General features: G+C 39.9%; 1 long non-coding RNA gene across 1 annotated transcript in view; it reads left to right on the top strand.

Annotated features, from left to right (window-relative positions):
* The window catches only part of LOC142604867 (uncharacterized), a 293,244-nt gene that overhangs the window by 253,806 nt on the left and 29,396 nt on the right, over positions 1 to 10,042 (top strand). The gene's annotated exons all lie outside the window — the stretch shown is intronic.

The raw sequence follows: 10,042 nt of genomic DNA on the forward strand, positions 1-10,042 counted from the left end.
ACACGGACACTGGAATCAAGTGCACCCTCAGCAAGTTTGCTGACAACACCAAGATGTGTGGTGCGGTCGACACGCTGGAGGGAAGGGATGCCATCCAGAGGGACCTGGACAGGCTGGAGAGGTGGGCCCCTGTGAACCGCATGAAGTTCAACAAGGCCAAGTGCAAGGTCCTGCACGTGGGTTGGGGCAATCCCAAGCGCAACTATAGGCTGGGCGGGGAATGGATTGAGAGCAGCCCTGAGGAGAAGGACTTGGGGGTGTTGGTGGATGAGAAGCTCAACATGACCCAGTAATGTGCGCTTGCAGCCCAGAAAGCCAACTGTGTCCTGGGCTGCATCAGAAGAGGTGTGACAGCAGGTCGAGGGAGGTGATCCTACCCCACTACTCTGCTCTTGTGAGACCCCACTTGGAGTACTGCGTCCAGCTCTGCGGCCCTCAACATAAAAAGGCCATGGAGCTGTTGGAGCGAGTCCAGAGGCGGGCCACAAACATGGAGCACCTCTCTTATGAAGACAGGCAGAGAGTTGGAGAAGAGAAGGCTCTGGGGAGACCTTAGAACAGCCTTCCAGTACCTGAAGGGGCCTACAAGAAAGCTGGAGAGGGACTGCTTACAAGGGCATGGAGTGATAGGACAAGGAGTATATGGCTTTAGGCTGAAGGAGGGTAGGTTTACATTAGATATTAGGAATAAATTCTTCCCTGTGAGGGTGCTGAGGCACTGGAACAGGTTGCCCAGAGATGTTGTGGATGCCCCCTCCTTGGAAGCGTTCAAGGCCAGGTTGGATGGGGCTTTGGGCAACCTGGTCTAGTGGAGGGTGTCCCTGCCCGCAGCAGGGGGGTTGGAACTAGATGATCTTTGAGGTCTCTTCCAACCCAAACCATTCTATGACTCTGTGGTCTCCAATGTTGCAGATTTGTGCATATTGTGGGCATAGAAACCACCTCAGCTTTTTCTCACACTCTAAAGCTAACTTAGGAAACACAAAAAGATGTAATGCAGAATAAGGCTTTGAGAGTCTGCAGAAAGGCTGATCGTGAGACAGCTTGCAAACACTTTGTCTTTTACATCACATCAGCTTCAGGACGTATGGCTTACACCTACAGTAACCAAGAACAATTACAACAGTCCACCTCAAGTCTGTATTAATAAACTGTCACAGCCTTCAAATCAAACAGGTTGTAAGAAATCTACCTGTAGTGGTGCCAATTCTCTTTGGCAAGCCAAGTCCATGAATTGTCCAGAGAATGTCACAAACATACTGAATTCTTTACCGGGACTGTCCTAACAATTTACAAGCACAGACAATCCAGTTCCAGGATAATTGCCAGGCATTCTTGAATATACTAATATAGCTGCTGCCTATAAATTCAACAGATATCTGAGTGTAGGGGGCAAATACTGAGTGAGGAGACTCATTTCTTTCTGTCACATGCCACAAGATAATCCAGGAGAGCTGGTCATCTGGAAAAGCAACTTGCATTGCTAAGCTATATATGTAGGGAATGGTTAAAACTACGAAGTGGAAATCTGAACAGAATATGGGGCTGAATACGTATGAGGACTCCACAACCGCTTGGAGTCCAGCCCTGCAGTGTCTGCAGTTCCGAGGGACTTAAAAACTGAGCAGGTACAAATGAAATCTAAGACCTAAACAGAGCACCACACTGAAGCACGAGGCATGACTGCTCAGCCAGCAGGACCGTGACAGGTATGTGACCCCCCTCCACGGAGCCCCATTGCACAGGGCAATGCATGGCATCTGGCCAGCACTTCAACCCAGAGATGACTTTCCATCAGGGTGACTCTGGAGCAGCAGAGGGCACGCAGATAAATAGAGCCTGACAGAGTTGTGTGAAATAGCAGTAACAGAGCTTGCCAGCTGCACAACACTTTAAAATAAGGGATGGGTACTACGGTGACTTCTGGAGGAAATGTCACCCTGCACCCCATGAAAGTACCACCACAACAGATTTAATATTAAATATGAAAACACAAAATCAATTGCTGGAACAAACAAAATATTTGGATCACAGAACACTATAACATGGGATAACTCAAGTTATCTCACAGAGTATCTTAAATAGCTGCAGACCTATCTTGCAGAATCTCTAATGAGAAAGATACTCAAATGAGCAAATGGGAAAACACAGTCATTGTCCAAAAAACTGGCAGATTCTGTTCTGCACTTCAGTTAGCGGTAGACTCAGATATAGCCAACTTTGAGACATGATAAATGCTGGAAAGAGAAGAAATTAATGAGAGACACATCTGTATAAAGCATCTGTAGATGCCAAGAGAACAAGACCTCAGGAGACTAAAAAGTAATTCTACTTAAAGTTACAACTTTCAGAATAAAACTGGAAGGATAATATTTAATTCGGGAAATGATTGTGTGGTTTTGAGGAAAAAAAAAAGATCACTCTTGACGGCATAAACTAATATGCTGCCTGAAGGTACAGAGGTGTTCCGCATTTCAACATGTTATTCTATAATTACCAAATGAGTTTCACACTTCCTTTTAGGTAGTTGAAGTTGGACACCATTGAAGATGGAGACCCACTCCCAGCTGTGATCTGTTACGGAACAACACTTAGACACTATTGGCATTCACAAAACATCTGGCTAGTCTTGTAGGCTCTTCCATTTCCTTTGCACCTAAGTCTTGACCTCATTTCTTATGAGACCTGAAGATTCAGAGGTTTACTTTTTTTCCCATCGACTTATTATATGTGGGTGGAGTTCTTAACATATGTGCTTAGCATCTCCTTTCTCAAATACCCAGGGAGTCTGATCTGTGCTCATTCCATTCAGGAGAGTAGTAAAAACATTTTGTTTTTGTTTTTCCTTCCCTCTCTAAGAACAGAACATTTTTGGGGTGGAGGCCAGCCTAGCTCAGGAAGAAATGCTCAGTTTTAAGTTCCTCTTTAAGGGGAGTGGGAGCTGAGAAGAATGAGATAATTTCCATTTTCCCTTGAATTCTTACCAGGACAATACATATTTTTCTAACGGAAGTGTCAGCTAGAGTTGTATTAATTAGAACAGTGCTTTATAAGCAGAATGGAAGAATACTAAAGATATCTTCTTAGAATCCCCAAAGAGTGAAAAGTCCCAGTATTTCCTCCATATGCTGTATGGATCAGGATTTCCTCCACATGCCACTGTCTCACAGTGTTTCAGAATACCATTCAAGAGGGAAAGTACTTGAGATATCTTGGTTGAATACAGCTGAAAGTTAAGCAGCTCTGACCATAGAAGAAGAAAATGTATAGGGTTCAATCAGGGCTAAAATGGTTACAAGCCACCAAGAGAATGAGAGACAATTTTGCTCCTCTGGTGAAATAACTTTCCTTCTAGAAGTTATACTGAGCAGGAGACAGAGTTTTCCCAGAATAATTTCAATATTATAGACAGATTTCCCTAGGAAATCTCTCTGTCTTTTGCCTTACCACATTTTGCTGCCATGCTTCAGTCTTTGAATTAATCAGGTCTAACACAGAGTCACAGTGAAATGTACCTTTAAAAAATTTAGCACCACCATCCTCTCTAAAAACCTACCAAAATAAGGATCTTATTTAGCTACTATTATTGCCTGGAGTGTGAATGAAAGAGCAAATAGCATGCAGCAGTTGTTGGCCATATTTCATAAGTATGTAGCATAAGAATCCATATAGCATAAACCAGATCTCTTCAGATGCAGTGCATTATCTCAGCACCAGAACCATCTCTTCTAAAGTTTTTTCTATAGGGATTATCACAAGATGACAACAGCTTTTATGGAAAAGAAATATTGTGGACACAATCCATGCAGCATAGTTCAATTCAGCTGACATCCTGGAAATCGCTCCAAGTTCTGAAGCTACCTACTTACGTCCTGTTCAGCATTCAGAAATAAGATTTTATCCAGCCACCACACAGCTGTGTTACAGTACAAACCTGCTCGTATTCTGCTGAAGGGACTGCACTCATAGGCTTGCCTAGCTGGAACAAGTCTGCCAGATAAAAGGGAAGCAATGCTAGTTTGCTGTTTTCTCTGTTTTCAATGTCTTTTCGTCTTTTCTGTATTTTTTCCCTGCATTTTAGTTTGACACCAAAAATAGAAAGGTTAAAATGTTTATTATTCAAGGAGTTCTACAAGTCAAATCAGAATTATGTTTGCTTTTAGTCTTCATTCATTTCTGGCTGTGCAAGGCACTGTGGGACTTGGCAGGTCTTAATGTATGGGTCTACTGGGAACTGGAAATGTTCAGAGTGGGATGTTGACAAAATATTTCCGCATTCTTTTAAGCTTTTTTTTTTTTTTTTTACTGTTCACCTTGTACTAGAAACTAAATCCTTTTAGCAGAGAGAGTAGACATCACCCATTTTCTTCCTAAGATTCCTTTTTTCTTTTTTTTTTCCCCCCAAAATATAAGATGCACCTCTTGCAAGAGTCAGCTGGAGTGAGTGTCAGACACTCCAATGGGAAATACATGTGAATCAGTTCAAAGATTTCAAATCATTTGTTCATTCTTGGGTGAATCAGCAATAAGCCAGGAGAAAATTTAAACTCACCATAGCAGAGATCATTTGTTAATCTTTGTAGAAAGGTCAGACCCTGAGATATTTGCTGTTCTCATGTGAGAAATCAGAGGAAATCAGCAGTGCTTAGTGCAGTTCGTAGCTCTTTCAAATATATCACAGACATCCCCTAAGTGTGGTCTGGAGTCAGAGTATTGGTTCAGGAGAGACCGAAGGGTTTGGGCTTCTTTAACAGCTTTGCGTTGGATGTTTCTTTGTCACTGGTGAGCCAAATCTATACATCCAGTTTCAAACATTCGGAATGACCAGTTTTTAATCTGGACACAGTAGCTCAGCCACACATCTATTGTCACAAAATTGGCATAGGTTCACTGAGAACACAGCCTATGTTCAGCTGAAGTACTTGTAAACCTGCAAAATTATGTGAATCTTATCTGGACTGATCGTCAGCCAGCAAGCCCCCACCCAGCCCTCAATAATCTTTGTTTACACAATATCACATATTCCATTGCATCAGCATGTGCTACAAATATAGAACCAAGGATAATGAGTGTACTGAAGCTAGTAGAGTTCACGTATCTCACAGTAAGTTTGAGATTTTCACAAAAAGGGAAAAGAATTATTGCATATGTCAATGTTTTGGGAAAAAAAAATCCATTTGACAAGACTGAAAATGTAACAACTCTGTTATTTTAAAAATATTTCCTCTTGACATTTGTAATGCTGTTTCTTTCTTTCTTCTACTTCCTTTTTTTTTCACCTCTGCAAGCACTAAAAATGATTGACTACATCATTCCTTCTCCTTTTCTCATACAACTAAATGGCTTTGCAAATATTGCAGTTTCACTACTGTGATACTACTACAGAGCTAAGGGACAAGAGTTCCTTTTTTCTTCTGCTATTTTGTAATGTTTCCTAGATAGGAAATGATAAACTGGGGGGAGAGGAAACCCCAAAAATCTTAAACTTCACTTATTATATCCAGTGCAGAAAAAGGAAACAGAAAGATTAGGAAGAACCAGAGCAAAATAAAAGAAAATAATCCATACTGGGGTTTTTTCAATATTTTGATTAAAAAGGCAAAATTTTAAACCTAAGTAAGCTATCAATGTATTCTTTGCTTTTGAATGCTTTTCATAAAAATAATATTTTCTTCTCTATGAAAACCTTAACAGTGGGGTTGTTTGTTTGTTTTCAGCTGGAAAATTTCGGGAACCTGAAATTTAAGAATAATATTGCTTATGAAGGAAGCCATAGAGCTGAAGACCCCAGAACCATATCCTTTTTCCACACAAATGCAGTTAACATGGATATTAAATCTGTAAAATACTCTTCTTTTGTCAAAATGTGGAGATACTATGAAAAAAAGAGCACAAAAATGTGAAGTATTGATAAATAGACATGTGTCTCAGCTGATACTAACCACATTATTTTTTTTCTTACCAATTATCAGTACATTAGGTATTCTTACTTTAATAAGGCTTTTTTCAATAGCATGGAAAATACAGATGATACTTCACCATACAAACATCCAGGATGATATCTAGAACACTAAGTTCAGTTATGTGACCCTTCTGAAACAGCTATGCTAGAGTTATTTTAATTTCTGAAAAATCATGAGGAAAGCTATGTAGATCTGAGTTGTTTTTTGGGGTTTTTTGGGGGGTTTTTTGTTTGTTTTTTTTTTAATTGAAGCAAGAGGATAAACAGCAGGATTCATCAACAAATGGAATCTGAAGTGAATGGGTGATTACAGGCACTAAGACTACAAGAAGCTTATCTTTCATATAACATAATATCTAAATCAATGTGGAAGCATGCAGTATGTACAGAAAAGGTTTCACAATGGGTACATCATAGGAATAATATTAAGGAATGGCTAGATCATATATTTGATATGCTCTGAGTTAAATGCTCATCTATTTTTATGAGGATATGCTTTCAATTGTGCTTGAAAAGATTCAAGTAACTTGTTAACTTTTTCCAGTAGCAAATAGTGCTATTGCTCAAACAATGAATTTCAAGTGTGGTTGCTTCCTGCTCTGGATTAACTTACTTAACATTAATTTTGGACAGTGCTTATTAGAGGTTGCTATGCTACGAGGGAGGGCTGCCTTTCAGACAGACCTCAGTAAGCTAGACAAATGCACCAACATGAACCTCATGAAGCTCAAGGGCAAATGCAAACTCCTGCATCTGGAAGAGAATAACTCCATGAAATATTGCAGGCTGTCCACAGGGGGTTTTCTAATTAAGTCACCTTATCTTATACATTAAGATAACTGGACAGAGGGTAGTAGCATGGTAAGATCTAAATATTCATCTCTCTATCTGATCTTGTGGCCAAATTCTTAAAGGTAGTGCACCCAAAGGAATGTCTGGATTCCCCAGTAGGAAACTAAGGAAGTTAGAGCTCTGGCTACCATTGAGTCAACAAGACTGATCATGTCGCATATGTACACTGGCAGAACACATGGCAGCAGTGCTACAGGGAAAACCAGAGAAACTGGAGAACCTGCTGCCAGTGACACTAGAAGGTCTGCTTCCATCATGGAGACTGAATGATGAATAACAGAAGTAATTCAGTCTCCTACTGTCATTTCTATAAGCATTTACAGTAGCAGGAAGCTGGCTGGTAACGCCAGTTTGATGGTTGTCACATTTGCTTGGTCGATGTCAGATATTTCAGTGCCATAGAACAGCTGATGCTGAGATTGATACATTTTACCTTTGGCTTGAGATGTATGGATGTGATTCTTAAGAGGAGCTAGATAGTTATCAAGACAATTTTTTGTGGGCTTCACATCACATTCAAGCTTCAACAATTTCAGTTTTGTGACTGAGTCACTATATCTTGGAAGAGGATCAGAGTAGCAAGAGGAGACAGCTTGAGAAACCCTCCAGGGCCAACCTACTACCCAAAGATTCTCCACCCGTAACACTTTACTGCTAGGCTAGATGTCCAGTTCTGAAGTCAACCCTACCAGTTTCTTCCAGATCCATCTTATGTTCTTGTGAATCTGAGAGATGAAAAGCTCACAGAAGGATTAACATCCATCTGGTATATCACTTATAGCAGTCAAGCAATATGGGTATGCCTAGACCATACAAGGCAGATGACAATCCAAACTGTAAACATCACATAGTGAAACACAGCCCTGTGTGGACATAGTACCTCAGATCCACAAACATTTCAGCCCCATGACTGTGGCCAAGTGCCAGAGGTAATAACCCTTGACTCTTAACAGGTTTCAAAAGCTCTGGCGTTGTGCCATGTTAATGCAGCTTGCCATGGATCCAAGCTAATACCAGTGCTGACTGGGAGAATATAAGGAGTCCCTGTACCCGCTTTGTCTCTAGAATATCTGTCAACAGAGTAATTCACAGCTGTTTTGTTTCTTCTCGTGCATCGGAAGCAATTGAGCAGCCAACTGAAAAAGCTGAAGGGTTTCCTTTGATTGTAACAGGCATTGTCCTGAAGATTTTTCAGGCTTCCTTTATTTAGGAGCATACTGAAGGAAATTTATTGAGAGTTGCTAAATTTAGAGAATTCTATTCTTACTAGAACTTCCCTCCCTTTTCATCAATGTCATTCCTCCAAATTTTATCAGGCAAAAGGGAAAACATTAGTTATAGTGAAACGTGGAAAAGATGAACAGACTCCAGTCTGAGCAGTTTGTAAATGCAAAGACCTAGAAAGAAAATAAGAGAGAAAACCTTAGAAGGTGTGAAATTCCTAAGCTACCCCTCTTTCTTTGACTGGGAAGAGCACAGTAGTTTCAGAAGAATCTGAAAAGAAAACCCCAAATTACTTGAAAGACTCTATTAACAGAACAAACTATTTTATTTGCCAAACAAAAATCCCAGATCAGTACACCTTTAATACAAGTTCCAAAATAATAAATTTGAAATTAAAATCCAGAATTCCAAATCCATGACTTCTGAACATATTGTTTGAAAGAGCCTTTCAGAAAGTCTCTTATAACTCTTACTAGCTACAGAATGCCTTTAGTGTACACTCCATTGTATCAGCACCACCTAGAGTGCATCACTAGAAATAACTCCAAAAACTTAAAGATAATATTTTTTACAAAGTGTGATTGTATTTCAAAGGGACACTTTCCAGACTTACTGTCTTTCAGAGACTTCCATATCAAATATACATGGCTGATACAATAGAAGAGAGGCAGGGAGAGGCAATATTTTTATTATTGCACCCAGAAGAGGTGGAGAAAAAATACCACGAGGTATGTTAGATTCAGCTGAAGCCTGTAAAGGCAGTGTCTATTGCTTCTGGATTCATCACCATCAGTAAGTTCCTCAATCAGAATACAGTTAGTGATGATGGTGATGATGATGATGATGTCCAAAGCAGAACAGAATCTTGTTCATTCTCCTAAATCTGCTTTAAGTCTCCAAAGAAACAGAAACAGATTGTTGTTTTTTCAGTAAACTATTTAGTTAAGGGTTTGAAGGCAGACATGAGCAAATTAAACTGATGTTATAGACATTGTATGTTTATGAAATAATTGTTTGTATCTTTATTTCTCTATTCTGTTTACAGCCTGCTTGTATCAGACACCTACCTGTTTAAAGCCAATTCCTCTGCATAGTCATAATAGCAACAGAGGATGGTAGGAAACTTATGCTACAGGATGAACACTTGATTTTCCATTGCTTTTCATCTAGGAAAAATGATGTAAAGCTTTCTATCTTGATTTATTTACACTTATTTTCTTCTTGTATAACTACATGGGACCTGGTTCATCATTACAGTATTCAAGTTTGACACTGTAAAAATTAAATGCAAAAAGAGTAGAGCTTATGCCTGGAACAAGTCAGTAGTGAAATGGGTCCTTAATCTGGAGATTACGTTTTTCTCCATGATTTATGACTGCATCAGTTAATTTATAAATTCAGTTACTGTTCAGAAATGCTCATACCTACTTTTCAAACCCACTGAAACCCATAGGAGCACTGTACTTACCTATGGTGCTGATAAAGAGACACCTGGCACTGGTATCATACTTCTGAAGCTGCTTATTTTCATTTTTTTAAACAAACCAGTGTTACTATGGCAGCATAAAGATCTTATTACAGCCTATTTTAAAGAACAAACAAAATAAGAATATAAGCGTAACAAAACAGAGCATTTTCTTGCATTGTAAATGTACATGCAAAAATTCAGCTGTTAACAAGTACTGATTATTCATTTCTGGCAAAGCAGTGCAAGGACACTGGAAACAGAGCTTCCTGCTGCACTGGCGGAGAGGCATACACTGAAAAAGCACAACTTCAGATCTTTATTGCAGTGTGTCTTAAGTCTGAGAAGACACTCCCATTGAATAGGATGAGCACAGCAAAGGACCTGTCTTTTCTCAGAGGACAGGTGTCTCCTGCTCTAATGGCTCGTTAGTACCACTGATGGTCTCCATTCCTCTCACTCCCATCTTCCCCACTCAGTACCAGCTGCCTTCCTGTTACATCTGGGGTCCACCTACTTCTCCTGTGGGAAAGTTTAAT

The sequence above is a fragment of the Balearica regulorum genome, chromosome 1, assembly GCF_011004875.1.
Source record: "Balearica regulorum gibbericeps isolate bBalReg1 chromosome 1, bBalReg1.pri, whole genome shotgun sequence".
In the NCBI taxonomy this organism is placed as follows: Eukaryota; Metazoa; Chordata; class Aves; order Gruiformes; family Gruidae; genus Balearica; species Balearica regulorum.